A 14,374-nucleotide genomic window follows, 5' to 3' on the forward strand; every position below is an offset into this window, starting at 1 on the left:
GGTTCTTTGGTTGGGATGATCCTAGTGCGCTCTTGCGTAGGTATCATCAATGGTGGTCTAGAGCACGGGATGATTAATGTCTTTCTTGTCCCCTGAGTGGGTATCATTAAAGGCTCGTTCCTTTCCACCATAGCTACATACTCCTCTTCAGGATGTTCCTTCAGCTAGATCAACCCTTGGTCCATGAGCCTCTGCAAAGTGTCTTTGAAAGCCTCGTTATGTTCTAGGATAAACCCCTTTATAAGAAGATACCTCTTAAGTGCATCTATGGGGGAGTTCCTTTGTTGAACCAACTCTTGCTCATTGACGACCTCTATTGCATTGACTGCACCATCATGGTGTGGCATAGGGTTTGTTTTCACATTGGGTTTGTCAAAGGCTATTGCCCCTGACTCTATCAGATCTTGAACTATGTGCTTGAAAGCCCAACATATCTCCAATGTATGCCCGGGAGAACTGGCATGTGTTAGAACAAGATTTGTTCTTATCAATTATCTTAGTTTTGATGATAACAATAATATGAATTTTGCTTAAGATAATATGGTACTCTAATCCAATGCAATTTCCCTTTCAGGAAATATATATAAAGAGTACGCATAATTCAGCGCTCAGAAGATGTGTCTCAAATGGTTCAGCATGCAACATCAGAACATGGTCTGGCAAGACATCAGAAGATGGTCGAAGCAGAATCAGAACATGGGTCTATGGAAGCATCAGAAGAACATGAGATCAGAAGCACTGAAGATCAGAAGATGGTATCACGCTCAGAAGCACTTCAAGGTCAGAAGATCAGAAGATGCTGTGCACCAAGCTGTTTGACTCTGATGATATTCAAACGTCGTATTCACAAACATCAGATCAGAAGGAAGTACACGTGGCAGACTACGCTGACTGACAAAAGGAACGTTAAAGCTACTAAAGGCTACGTCAGTAGACACAGCGTGAACAAGGCTCGAGGTAGTTGACAAAAGCGTATAACATTAAATGCAAAGCTGTACGGAACACGCAAAGCATTAAATGCATTCAACGGTCATCTTCTCAACGCCTATAAATATGAAGTTCTGATGAGAAGCAAGGTTAACGATTTTCGCACCAATACAATTCAAATTCACTTGCTGAAACTCTGTTCAAATCAAAACTCAGAATCTTCATCTTCATCAAAGCTCACTACATTGCTGTTGTAATATCTTAGTGAGATTAAGCTTAAATTGTAAGAGAAATATCACAGTTGTGATTATCGCTTTTAAGAAGCATTTGTAAACTCTTGAATTGATTACATTAAGTTGTAAGGAACTAGAGTGATCAGTTGATCAGTATACTCTAGGAAGTCTTAGCAGTTAGCTGAGCAGGAAGTCTTGGCAGTTGGCTGAGCAGGAAGTCTTGGCAGTTGGCTGAGCAGAAAGTCTTAGGAGTGAACTAAGCCTAGAGTGATCGTGTTGATCAGTAGACTCTAGAAAAGTCTTAGGAGTGAACTAAGCAGTTGTTCCTGGAGTGATCAGGTTGTGATCAGAAGACTCTGGAAGACTTAGTTGCGGCTAAGTGGAAAACCATTGTAATCCGTGCGATTAGTGGATTAAATCCTCAGTTGAGGTAAATCATCTCTGCGGGGGTGGACTGGAGTAGCTTCGTTAACAGCGAACCAGGATAAAAATAATTGTGCATTTTATTTTTATCGCTCAAGATTTTAAGTCACACTTATTCAATCCCCCCCTTTCTAAGTGTTTTTCTATCCTTCAATTGGCATCAGAGCGCCGGTTCTAAGGTGCAAGCACTTAACCGTGTTTAGAAAAGATTCAGGAAGAGAAAAACGCTTCATTTAAAAGATGGTTGATGAAAGTGAAAGGACTATGCCTACACCTGCATCTACATCTGGCTCTGCTGAGCAATACAACGGTAACAATGGTTATACTAGACCGCCGGTATTTGATGGTGAAAACTTTGAATACTGGAAAGATAAACTGGAGAGTTACTTTCTGGGTCTAGATGGTGATCTATGGGATCTTCTGATGGATGGTTACAAACATCCAGTAAATGCCAGAGGCGTGAAGCTGTCAAGGCAAGAAATGAATGATGACCAAAAGAAGCTTTTCAGGAATCATCATAAATGTAGAACTGTTTTGCTGAATGCTATCTCTCATGCTGAGTATGAGAAGATATCTAACAGGGAAACGGCCTATGACATATATGAGTCCTTGAAAATGACTCATGAAGGAAATGCTCAAGTCAAGGAGACAAAAGCTCTTGCCTTAATCCAGAAGTATGAAGCCTTCAAGATGGAGGATGATGAAGACATTGAAAAGATGTTTTCGAGATTTCAAACTCTGACTGCTGGATTGAGAGTTCTTGACAAAGGATACACCAAGGCTGATCATGTAAAGAAGATCATCAGAAGCTTACCCAGAAGATGGGGTCCGATGGTGACTGCATTCAAGATTGCGAAGAATCTGAATGAAGTTTCTCTGGAAGAGCTTATCAGTGCCTTGAGAAGCCATGAGATTGAGCTGGACGCAAATGAGCCTCAAAAGAAAGGTAAGTCTATTGCATTAAAATCTAATATCAAGAAATGCACTAACGCTTTTCAGGCTAGAGAAGAAGATCCTGAAGAATCAGAATCTGAAGAAGAAGATGAACTGTCCATGATTTCCAGAAGGCTAAATCAACTCTGGAAGACCAAGCAAAGGAAGTTCAGAGGCTTCAGAAGTTCAAGGAAATTTGAACGTGGAGAATCTTCTGATGAAAGAAGATTTGACAAGAAGAAGGTCATGTGCTATGAATGCAATGAGCCTGGACACTACAAGAATGAATGTCCAAATCTTCAGAAGGAAAGTCCCAAGAAAAAGTTTCATAAGAAGAAAGGTCTTATGGCAACCTGGGATGAGTCAGAAGATGATTCAGAAGATGAGCAGGCCAACTGTGCGCTGATGGCGACAGAAGATGACGGATCAGAATCTACATCAGAATCAGATTCTGAAGAGGTATTTTCTGAACTTACTAGAGATGAGTTAGTTTCCGGTCTAACTGAACTTCTGGAACTCAAGTCTCAGATCAGTCTCAAATACAAAAAGCTGAAAAAGCAATTTGAATTTGAAACAAAGAAGCTTGAGTTGGAGAATTCTGAATTAAAGGAAAAACTTTTAAAATTATCCAATAATGTTGGATCTCCTTCTGATTCAGAAAAATCCACTCCCAGTCTGAACCATATTCTGAAAGAATATGATTTAAGTTTCAGGAAGTTCCTATCTAGAAGTATTGGCAGAAGTCAGCTAGCTTCTATGATATATGCTGTGTCTGGAAACAAAAGAGTTGGCATTGGTTATGAGGGTGAAACCCCATACAAACTTGAACCTGTTGATGAAATGAAAATTACATACAAGCCATTGTATGATCAGTTCAAGTATGGCCACTCACATGATATTAGGCACACCTCACATGCACAAAGTTTTCACATTACACACACTAAGAAGCATGTGACACAACCTAGGAAATATCATGAAACTCACATTAAGAATTATCATGCTGTTCCTCCTATTGCTTACAATGTTAAACCCAAGTTCAATCAGAACTTGAGAAAATCTAACAAGAAAGGACCCAAAAAGATGTGGGTACCTAAGGATAAGATTATTCCTATTGCAGATATCCTTGGCTGCAAGAAGGACAAAGCACAACATGTCATGGTACCTGGACTCTGGATGCTCGCGTCACATGACAGGAAGAAGGTCTATGTTCCAAGACCTGGTGCTTAAGTCTGGAGGAGAAGTCAAGTTCGGAGGAGATCAGAAGGGCAAGATAATTGGCTCTGGAACTATAAAATCTGGTAACTCTCCTTCCATCTCTAATGTACTTCTTGTAGAAGGATTAACACATAACCTTTTATCTATCAGTCAATTAAGTGACAATGGTTATGATATAATCTTTAATCAAGAGTCTTGCAAGGCTGTAAATCAGAAGGATGGCTCAATCCTATTTACAGGCAAGAGGAAGAATAACATTTATAAGACAGATCTGCAAGATCTTATGAGTCAGAAGGTGACTTGTCTTATGTCTGTTTCTGAAGAGCAGTGGGTCTGGCACAGGAGATTAGGTCATGCTAGTTTGAGAAAGATCTCTCAAATTAACAAACTGAATCTTGTCAGAGGACTCCCTAATCTGAAATTCCAATCAGATGCTCTTTGTGAAGCATGTCAGAAGGGCAAGTTCTCCAAACCTGCATTCAAGTCTAAGAATGTTGTTTCTACCTCAAGGCCATTAGAACTCTTGCACATTGATCTGTTTGGACCAGTCAAAACAGCATCTGTCAGAGGAAAGAAATATGGATTAGTCATCGTAGATGATTATAGCCGCTGGACATGGGTAAAATTCTTAAAACACAAGGATGAGACTCATTCAGTGTTCTTTGATTTCTGCATTCAGATTCAATCTGAAAAAGAGTGTAAAATCATAAAGGTCAGAAGTGATCATGGTGGTGAATTTGAGAACAAATCCTTTGAAGAATTCTTCAAAGAAAATGGTATTGCCCATGATTTCTCTTGTCCTAGAACTCCACAGCAAAATGGGGTTGTAGAACGTAAGAATAGGACTCTTCAAGAAATGGCCAGAACCATGATCAATGAAACCAATATGGCTAAGCATTTCTGGGCAGAAGCAATAAACACTGCATGTTATATTCAGAATAGAATCTCTATCAGACCTATTCTAAATAAGACTCCCTATGAATTGTGGAAGAATAGAAAGCCGAACATTTCATATTTCCATCCTTTTGGATGTGTATGCTTTATTCTGAACACTAAAGATCATCTTGGTAAGTTTGATTCCAAAGCTCAAAAGTGTTTCCTTCTTGGATATTCTGAACGCTCAAAAGGCTACAGGGTATACAATACTGAAACATTGGTTGTAGAAGAATCAATCAATATCAGGTTTGATGATAAGCTTGGTTCTGAAAAACCAAAGCAAGTTGATAATTTTGCAGGTTGTGATATTGACATATCAGAAGTTGTTGAGCCAAGAAGCAACGCATCAGAAGCAGAGCTCCTCAGAAGCAAAGAATCTGAAGATCAAGTAACAGCTTCTCTGGAGGATCTAAGTATTTCTGAAGAACCATCTGTCAGAAGATCATCCAGACTCATCTCTGGTCATTCAGAAGATGTCATTCTTGGAAAGAAGGATGATCCAATCAGAACAAGAGCATTCCTTAGGAACAATGCAGACTGTCAATTAGGTCTTGTATCTTTGATCGAGCCAACTTCTGTTGATCATGCTCTAGAAGATCCAGACTGGATAATTGCTATGCAAGAAGAACTAAATCAGTTTACAAGGAATGATGTTTGGGATCTTGTTCCTAGACCAGATGGATTCAACATAATTGGTACAAAATGGGTCTTCAGAAACAAGCTTAGTGAGAAAGGTGAAGTGATAAGGAACAAAGCCAGACTGGTGGCTCAGGGTTATAGTCAGCAAGAAGGGATTGACTACACAGAAACCTTTGCACCAGTGGCCAGGTTAGAGTCTATTCGTCTATTAATTTCTTTTGCCACTCAACATAACATCACTCTCTATCAGATGGATGTTAAGAGTGCCTTCTTAAATGGTTATATAGATGAAGAAGTTTATGTCCATCAACCTCCTGGTTTTGAAGACTCTATGTCTCCTAATCATGTTTTTAAACTTAAGAAATCATTGTATGGATTGAAACAGGCTCCCAGAGCTTGGTATGAACGCTTAAGTTCTTTCCTTCTAGATAATGGTTTCACTAGAGGAAAAGTGGACACTACTCTCTTTTGTAAAACCTTTGAAAAGGATATTTTAATTTGTCAAATATATGTAGATGATATTATTTTTGGAACATCTAATGCTACACTTGGAAAGGAGTTTGCTAAGTCTATGCAGGCTGAGTTTGAAATGAGCATGATGGGAGAACTCAAGTATTTCCTTGGAATACAAATAAATCAAACATCAGAAGGAACGTATGTTCACCAAACCAAGTATGTGAAGGAACTTCTGAAGAAGTTCAATCTTCTAGACTGCAAAGAAGCCAAAACTCCTATGCATCCAACATGCATCCTAGGTAAGGATGAGGTAAGTAAGAAGGTAGATCAGAAGCTATACAGAGGTATGATTGGATCTCTTCTATATCTGACTGCTTCTAGACCTGACATTCTGTTCAGTGTTTGTTTGTGTGCTAGATTCCAATCGGATCCTAGAGAATCTCATTTAACTGCTGTTAAGAGGATTCTAAGGTATCTGAAAGGTACTACTAATGTTGGTTTAGTTTACAGAAAATCTAAAGAATACAACTTAGTAGGATTCTGCGATGCTGATTATGCTGGAGACAGAATTGAAAGAAAAAGTACTTCAGGAAGTTGCCAATTTCTTGGAAGTCACTTAATCTCCTGGTACAGCAAGAAGCAAGCAACCATTGCTCTATCAACCACAGAAGCAGAATATGTCGCAGCTGCTGGTTGTAGTACACAGATGCTCTGGATGAAAAGTCAGTTAGAAGATTATCAGATATTTGAGAGTAACATTCCTATATTCTGTGATAATACTTCTGCTATATGTTTATCTAAGAATCCTATTCTTCATTCAAAAGCTAAACATATTGAGATAAAACATCATTTCATAAGGGACTATGTTCAGAAGGGTGTTATATCTTTAAACTTTGTTGATACAGACCATCAATGGGCTGATATCTTTACAAAACCCCTGGCTGAAGATAGGTTTAAGTTCATTCTGAAGAACATCAGTATGGATTTATGCCCAGAATGAGAAGATGAGAATTTCTCATGTATGAGTATCTTCTGAAATGAATGTGGAACATTTTTTTTTAATCAGAAGTTCTGATTGAATTCGTTTAGAAATTATGATTCGGTTATTACTAACGTTTCATTGTCTAAGTTGATTCAGAACATCTTGTAAAGCAAAACAGCTGTTACGCTTTATCTCGGGATGGTAAACCTGCCGTTACTATTCATGGATAAGCGCGCGTGCAGTTGAAGGGACGCCGACCATAGGTAACTGTGCCAGTCACTTCATTTGTCTTTATTATCTCTCAGTAGTTTTATTTTTCTTTGTTGCACATCTTTTGTAATCCTTTTTGATTTATCAATGAAAAAGTTTCCTTGTGTTTTACATTCCAGTAAATGTTTTCTTTTGTCGTTTTATACATCTGAATCTTTTTATATATACTTTTTGATGTTATGACAAAAAGGGGGAGAAAGATAAATGATAAATGATTTGATTAAATCTATCAGTTGCTGGGTAAAGGCTCCCACACATTCACTAACATGAACTGCAAGTTCTATATGGTTTAAGTGTTTTGCAGGTACAAAGAAGTGAAGTGAATCTTCAAAGCAAACACTAGAAGCAAAACCATTGAAACTGAAGCAAGCTGAGTGCTGTCAAGCTTCAGAGATCAGAAGCAAGAAAGAAGAATGAATCAGAAGCACTGATAATAGAATTTGAACATTCCTGTTCTGACAAAATTCTATTTGCCCTGATACACATAATGTTATGGCTTTGATACATTATTTGCTCTGATACATGTTTTTAGCCTAAAATGCTCTGATACATTTGGCTCTGATACATATCATGTATTTGAATATACATTTTATGTTCTAACTCGTTCATGCTGACTTTTGTCGTTTAGTTTTTGTTCTGTAACATTTCAGGATGTAGAGATGCTCAAATGATGCTCTGGTACATTCAACAATGTTCTGATACAAATCTAGCATGAAGTGATGTTGGTAGACATTCAAAGTTCTGAAGCTATCCGAGGGAAGCAGAAATCAGAAGATGTGAATGTTCTAAAAGATCCAGAAATTCAAGTTCTGAAGCTGTCCTGAATGGAAGCAGAAGTCAGAAGCTGTGAATGTTCTGAAGATCAAAGAAATTCAAGTTCTGAAGCTGTCCAATGGAAGCAGAAGTCAGAAGCTATGGATTCTCTGAAGGCAGAAGCTCATATGATCGTCTCTACCGAAATAATCAGGGAAGTCTTTTATTAAAGTTCTTCGAGTATTTATTTCAGGGGGAGATTATTTATCTCAGGGGGAGATTGTTAATCTCAGGGGGAGACATATTCATATGCTTATGCTATAGCTGTGTAATTTGTCTTTTGCCGTCTACTCTTTCTGATCGCAAATTCATATCATTTATATATGTTTTTGTCATCATCAAAAAGGGGGAGATTGTTAGAACAAGATTTGTTCTTATCAATTATCTTAGTTTTGATGATAACAATAATATGAATTTTGCTTAAGATAATATGGTACTCTAATCCAATGCAATTTCCCTTTCAGGAAATATATATAAAGAGTACGCATAATTCAGCGCTCAGAAGATGTGTCTCAAATGGTTCAGCATGCAACATCAGAACATGGTCTGGCAAGACATCAGAAGATGGTCGAAGCAGAATCAGAACATGGGTCTATGGAAGCATCAGAAGAACATGAGATCAGAAGCACTGAAGATCAGAAGATGGTATCACGCTCAGAAGCACTTCAAGGTCAGAAGATCAGAAGATGCTGTGCACCAAGCTGTTTGACTCTGATGATATTCAAACGTCGTATTCACAAACATCAGATCAGAAGGAAGTACACGTGGCAGACTACGCTGACTGACAAAAGGAACGTTAAAGCTACTAAAGGCTACGTCAGTAGACACAGCGTGAACAAGGCTCGAGGTAGTTGACAAAAGCGTATAACATTAAATGCAAAGCTGTACGGAACACGCAAAGCATTAAATGCATTCAACGGTCATCTTCTCAACGCCTATAAATATGAAGTTCTGATGAGAAGCAAGGTTAACGATTTTCGCACCAATACAATTCAAATTCACTTGCTGAAACTCTGTTCAAATCAAAACTCAGAATCTTCATCTTCATCAAAGCTCACTACATTGCTGTTGTAATATCTTAGTGAGATTAAGCTTAAATTGTAAGAGAAATATCACAGTTGTGATTATCGCTTTTAAGAAGCATTTGTAAACTCTTGAATTGATTACATTAAGTTGTAAGGAACTAGAGTGATCAGTTGATCAGTATACTCTAGGAAGTCTTAGCAGTTAGCTGAGCAGGAAGTCTTGGCAGTTGGCTGAGCAGGAAGTCTTGGCAGTTGGCTGAGCAGAAAGTCTTAGGAGTGAACTAAGCCTAGAGTGATCGTGTTGATCAGTAGACTCTAGAAAAGTCTTAGGAGTGAACTAAGCAGTTGTTCCTGGAGTGATCAGGTTGTGATCAGAAGACTCTGGAAGACTTAGTTGCGGCTAAGTGGAAAACCATTGTAATCCGTGCGATTAGTGGATTAAATCCTCAGTTGAGGTAAATCATCTCTGCGGGGGTGGACTGGAGTAGCTTCGTTAACAGCGAACCAGGATAAAAATAATTGTGCATTTTATTTTTATCGCTCAAGATTTTAAGTCACACTTATTCAATCCCCCCCTTTCTAAGTGTTTTTCTATCCTTCAGCATGATATTCACACCTCTCATTGGGTTTGTAATTGGGTGTGATTTTGCCTGGAGGAGGAGGCGCCAATGGTTTGACTTCTACTAAGGACTCGCTTATCAAGTATCTCAGTATCTCCTTTTTGGAAGTAGGTAGAGGATCGAATCTCCTTTGAGGCCCTTGAAACCGATTTTGTTGCGGTGGGAATGACATAGGAGGTCTAGCTTCCTGATGCACCACTGCATTAGTCTCTCCTTCCTTTTTCTTTGGGAAGGTGGGAGTAGGTCTCTTTGACTGATAAGATCCAGACGATGCCCCTTGTATCTTCCCATTTTTAATTCCGTTCTCGATCCTTTCACCAATAACTACTAAGTCTGAAAACCCTGACGATACGCTTCCGACCATTTTATCGTAGTATGGTCCTTGCAACGTAGCCATAAACATGTCTACCAGCTCCTTCTCCAACAAGGGAGGTTGGACTCGGGAAGCCATCTCCCTCCACCTCTGGGCATACTCTTTGAATGATTCATCCTTCTTTTGTGACAAATTTTGGAGTTGCATTCGGTTAGGCGCCATATCCAAATTGTACTTGTATTGCTTCAGGACGTATTAGGAAGGTCGTTCCAGCTTCGGATGTAGGACTTCTCCAATTGCATGTACCAGTCAACAGATGCTCCGCTCAAGCTGTCCTAGAAGAAGTGTATCATTAACTTCTGATCATGAGCATAAGCGGCCATTTTTCGCACATACATGCGCAAGTGATTCCTTGGGCATGTGAGTCCCTTGTATTTCTCAAAGTTAGGAACTTTGAACTTGTGTGGAATAGTCAGATCTGGGACTAAACTAATCTCGAAGGTATCCACATCGAAGGCATCATATCCCTCTACAGCCTTTAACCTTTCTTCCAGCGCCTTGATTTGTCCGTTATCTTTAGAATCATCCCCAGAGTTAGGGGGAGTCAACTTGGGTTGAAGGACTTGATTTGTATCATCATTGTCCCCATATTGTAAATCCAAGTAGTCTTCATCCCTAAGAGGATTGTTGACAGGAATGCGAACTGTGCGGGACACCCCTTCCTTCGGAGCAGCAGGAACAAATCCTTCTTGAGAGGCTTCTCCCTCTTCCTGAGTAGTGGTAACCTTCTTAAAGGAGCGAGTGTTTGTCTTATGAGGGTCACATCCTATAACATATCCTAACAGTGGGCTGCCATCGTTAGGTATCTCCTCATACTGATCCTGAACCTCCTTAGCCTTATCTTGCTTATCCTTGAGATCTTTCATGAAGCTCAACATTTGGGTCATCCCTCCTTTGAGGTCCTCAACAGTGCCTTTCAATTGGGTCATTTCCTCGCGAAGGGCGGCTTGATTCTGTTCCAATTGCTCCATTGCCTTCTTCTTTTGGGATCTTGTATGGATTAGTGGTCGAGTTGCAATGGTGTGACTGGAGATGAAGATAGTTTTTTCTTTATGTTTGAAAAATAAATATGATATGCATGCTATGAATGTTATGATTGTGCTATGTTCACGTCTTATCCACATTATTATAATATACATATATATATTTATATACTATTTTTATTCTCCTTTTCTCTTCTTTTTTTTTTTATATATATGTACATTTTTTTTTATATACATATGTAATATTTTTTCTCTTTTTTTTTTTTACATATGTAATAGCCTCTTTTTTTTATACATATATATATATATATATATATATATATATATAGGGAAATAATCCTTTGGTGAATATTATGGGAACAATGAGTAACGGAAAAGAAACACACTTTATTAAAAAAAGAAGTACTACTCCATTGCTGGTTCACAAATAGAAATTGAAATTGGAAATTAAAGTACTTAATGAAAAAAGCAACAAAGATAATAGAATAAAACTAAGAACGCCTTTGGATGTCTTCTTTGAACTTGTCCACCATGTCTCTACAAAGCTCCATGAACTCCTTGACTTCTTTAGGAAGGATAACAGGAGATGATTCCGCTTTTGCCAAACTCTTTGGAATGTCTATGATTAAATCATTGCATAAATAAACCAGTTTGTCATAATTATCACGGCATTTTTTGTATTCTTCAAGCATCTTGGGAACCATGCTCACATGCTCATATGCTGTAGAAACAATTGTGTATTGTCTCTTCCAATAATCCCCTTCATCCCTTGCAGCCTCAAATATCTCCCTTTGCCTCATAAGTACCTGCCTAAGCAAGACCATAGCTTGAAGTGCTCTATGGCGCTCACCGGTGCGCTGTAAAAGTGCTTCTTCCGCAGCCAATCTCCTTGTGCGTTCCTCTTGTCCAGAATTGCGGGCTTCTTGAAGATCAAATTTGAGATTTTTTATTTCTACCTCTTGATCTTTAGTCCTATCCGTCAATTCAAAAACCACAGCTTCTAAATTTTTCTCGGATTCCGCTTTGTCATGGGAAGCCTTTTCATAACGCCTTCTCCACCTCGCAATTTCAATATCCGATTGTTCCAACCTCTCATTATGTGCTTCTAGATTGAAATTAGCACTTAGAACTCCTTCGGTTGCACGTTTTCGTTTACTCCTTTGTCTATCATTCTCTTCCCTCATTGCTTGAAGTTCTTGGTTTTTTTCTTTAAGGTCAAAGCGCAGTTGGCTCCTTTCATTGGTAAGTTGATGCAAATCAAGCTCTAACTTTTCTTTTTCCTTTCGGGACGCCTCTAGGGCAGCCCTGATCCCTTTTATCTCTTCGATGGATATAGGAACAGGATTAGGAGAATCAGGCTTGTATGCGGGATCTACAACAAAAGGGAGCAAAATCTTTCCAACTTTTTCTTGAACCCATTTAATGTACGGTTCTCTAGCAACAACATTCTTTGGCCCAAAGTCTTTTCTTTGAACATGCTTCCAAGCTTGAATTACTTTCTTCAAGGTTCTTGGCTCACCTTTCCCATTGTCATGCAAAATTAATTTTTCTACTTGTTGTTCGGAAGGCTCGCCATCCATAGAGTGACCCAATTGACGCAATGCTAGAACGGGGTTATAATTAATACAACCAAGAGTTCCCATTAATGGCACATTGTTGAACTCCCCACACTTGTAAATAACCTTGTCAAAATTTAATTTCTTCGCATACCATAGGATAGAATCCACTTTAAGAGCCCTCAATTTTTGAGACCAATCATATCTAGTAAAATCTTTAATAAAACTACTAGCTTTGTAGAAATGAGAAGTCAACCAAGAATATAGCAAGTGGACACAACAAAATAGCATTCCTTTCTTCTTTTCATACTTCGTATGGATAGCATAATAAATATTAGCGAGGATAGTTGGAGTTGGATCTTTGTCAAAAATCCTAAAAGATGTGAAAGCATGGATTGCGGTAGGATCAATATAATCAACATTCTTTCGTAATAACACAACACCAAAAACCAAGAGAGCTAATAAATGTCCACAAATGTCCCATTATTTCTTTTGAGCATATATTAAAGCTTGATTTTCTAAGTAAGATCTTTTGATCCCATGCATATCTCCATCAGTTTTATAATTAGATTTTAATTCTGTAGCGGATACTCCCAAAGCTTTTGCCAAATCCGGAAAGTCAACTTCTTTACCTACACCTGTGTAAAATTCCCTTTTAATTTTTGAGAATCCTAACATAGCATCCATCTCTTCCAAAGTCGGAGCCAACTGAAAGTCCTGAAAAGTGAAATATCTAAGCGGCGGATCATAGAATTGAACCAAAGCGGTGATGGCTTCTTCTTGCACTTTTACCCTGAGCAAGTCCAAGATATTCCCATAGCGGATCACAAACCTATCCAAAGCACCTGATGGTAATTTCTCTTTGATTATCTTCAATTTCTTGATATCTGGAGTAGAAACTGTAAGGTGGACAATTGTCTTCTTCGTACTCATCCTTCCTACATATTCACCAATAAAAATATATTTTTTTTACAAAATGTATATATTTTTTATACGTATATTTTTTTTTGTGTGGATAAGTCATGATGAAGATGCAATGAGGAATGATGCATGCAAACACAAAAATATAATAACAAGCAAACAAAAAAAAACAAACCCAAGCATTAATAACACAAAAAAACAAATCAGATTATGATATTTCAAGAATCCTAAGTTCATAGGTTCGACGTAGCGACTCTAGGGAGCCAACCTTTTTATGGGGGGTTCTAGAAGGTCTCATGGGGTCGTTCGTAGCCTCCAAGACTTTTTGTCTCTTAGGATTTTAGAACAACTCATTTTATCCAATGAGGTTCAAATTTTTGGGGTAGGTTCTCGGAGAGATCAGCTGACTATCCAGTCCTGCCCTCAACAAAGTCAAGCCTCGTTTTGGACATTTCCGAATATTCAACCCACTCCGAGTGGAGTTATCAATGAGACTCGTAGGCGATTCATGTCCCCCCTGGTCTCAAGGATAACTCCCACACTTAGGTTTTAACACAATCATAAAGTAACCAGCAGTGCATATAATATATAATTAAACATTTTAAGGCAAACATGGCAGATAAAACATTTAATGAAAACAAAAAAACAAAAAATAAATAAACAAATAATTAACTATTTAATATAAAGATAAACCTTCCCCCAAACCCTAAAAATGGCAAACTTGCCAAACCCTAAAGATGCGCCATAAACCTAAACCATTAGCCACAAACCTAAACCCTCTCAAGCCTTAGGAGCATAATAATTAACCTAATGTGTTTCCCCAGCAGAGTCGCCAGCTGTAGCAACCTGCCCTAAAAATGAAGGTTTAGAGTCGCCACCTATTCTGAAGGGCGAATAGGAAACCCTACGCAGTTTTAAAGATTCGGGGTCAGTTATTATAATCAGGTTGAGGGAAGGTATTAGGCACCCTCAACCCTTTCCTAAAGGCTAACATTGCAAAGATAAGGGTTTATGGCAAAGTTTATAAAGAAAGGTAACAGACAGGGTTAATTATATTGACGTGATTAGA

This window comes from Vicia villosa, unplaced genomic scaffold, assembly GCF_029867415.1.
Source record: "Vicia villosa cultivar HV-30 ecotype Madison, WI unplaced genomic scaffold, Vvil1.0 ctg.000108F_1_1, whole genome shotgun sequence".
NCBI lineage: Eukaryota > Viridiplantae > Streptophyta > Magnoliopsida > Fabales > Fabaceae > Vicia > Vicia villosa.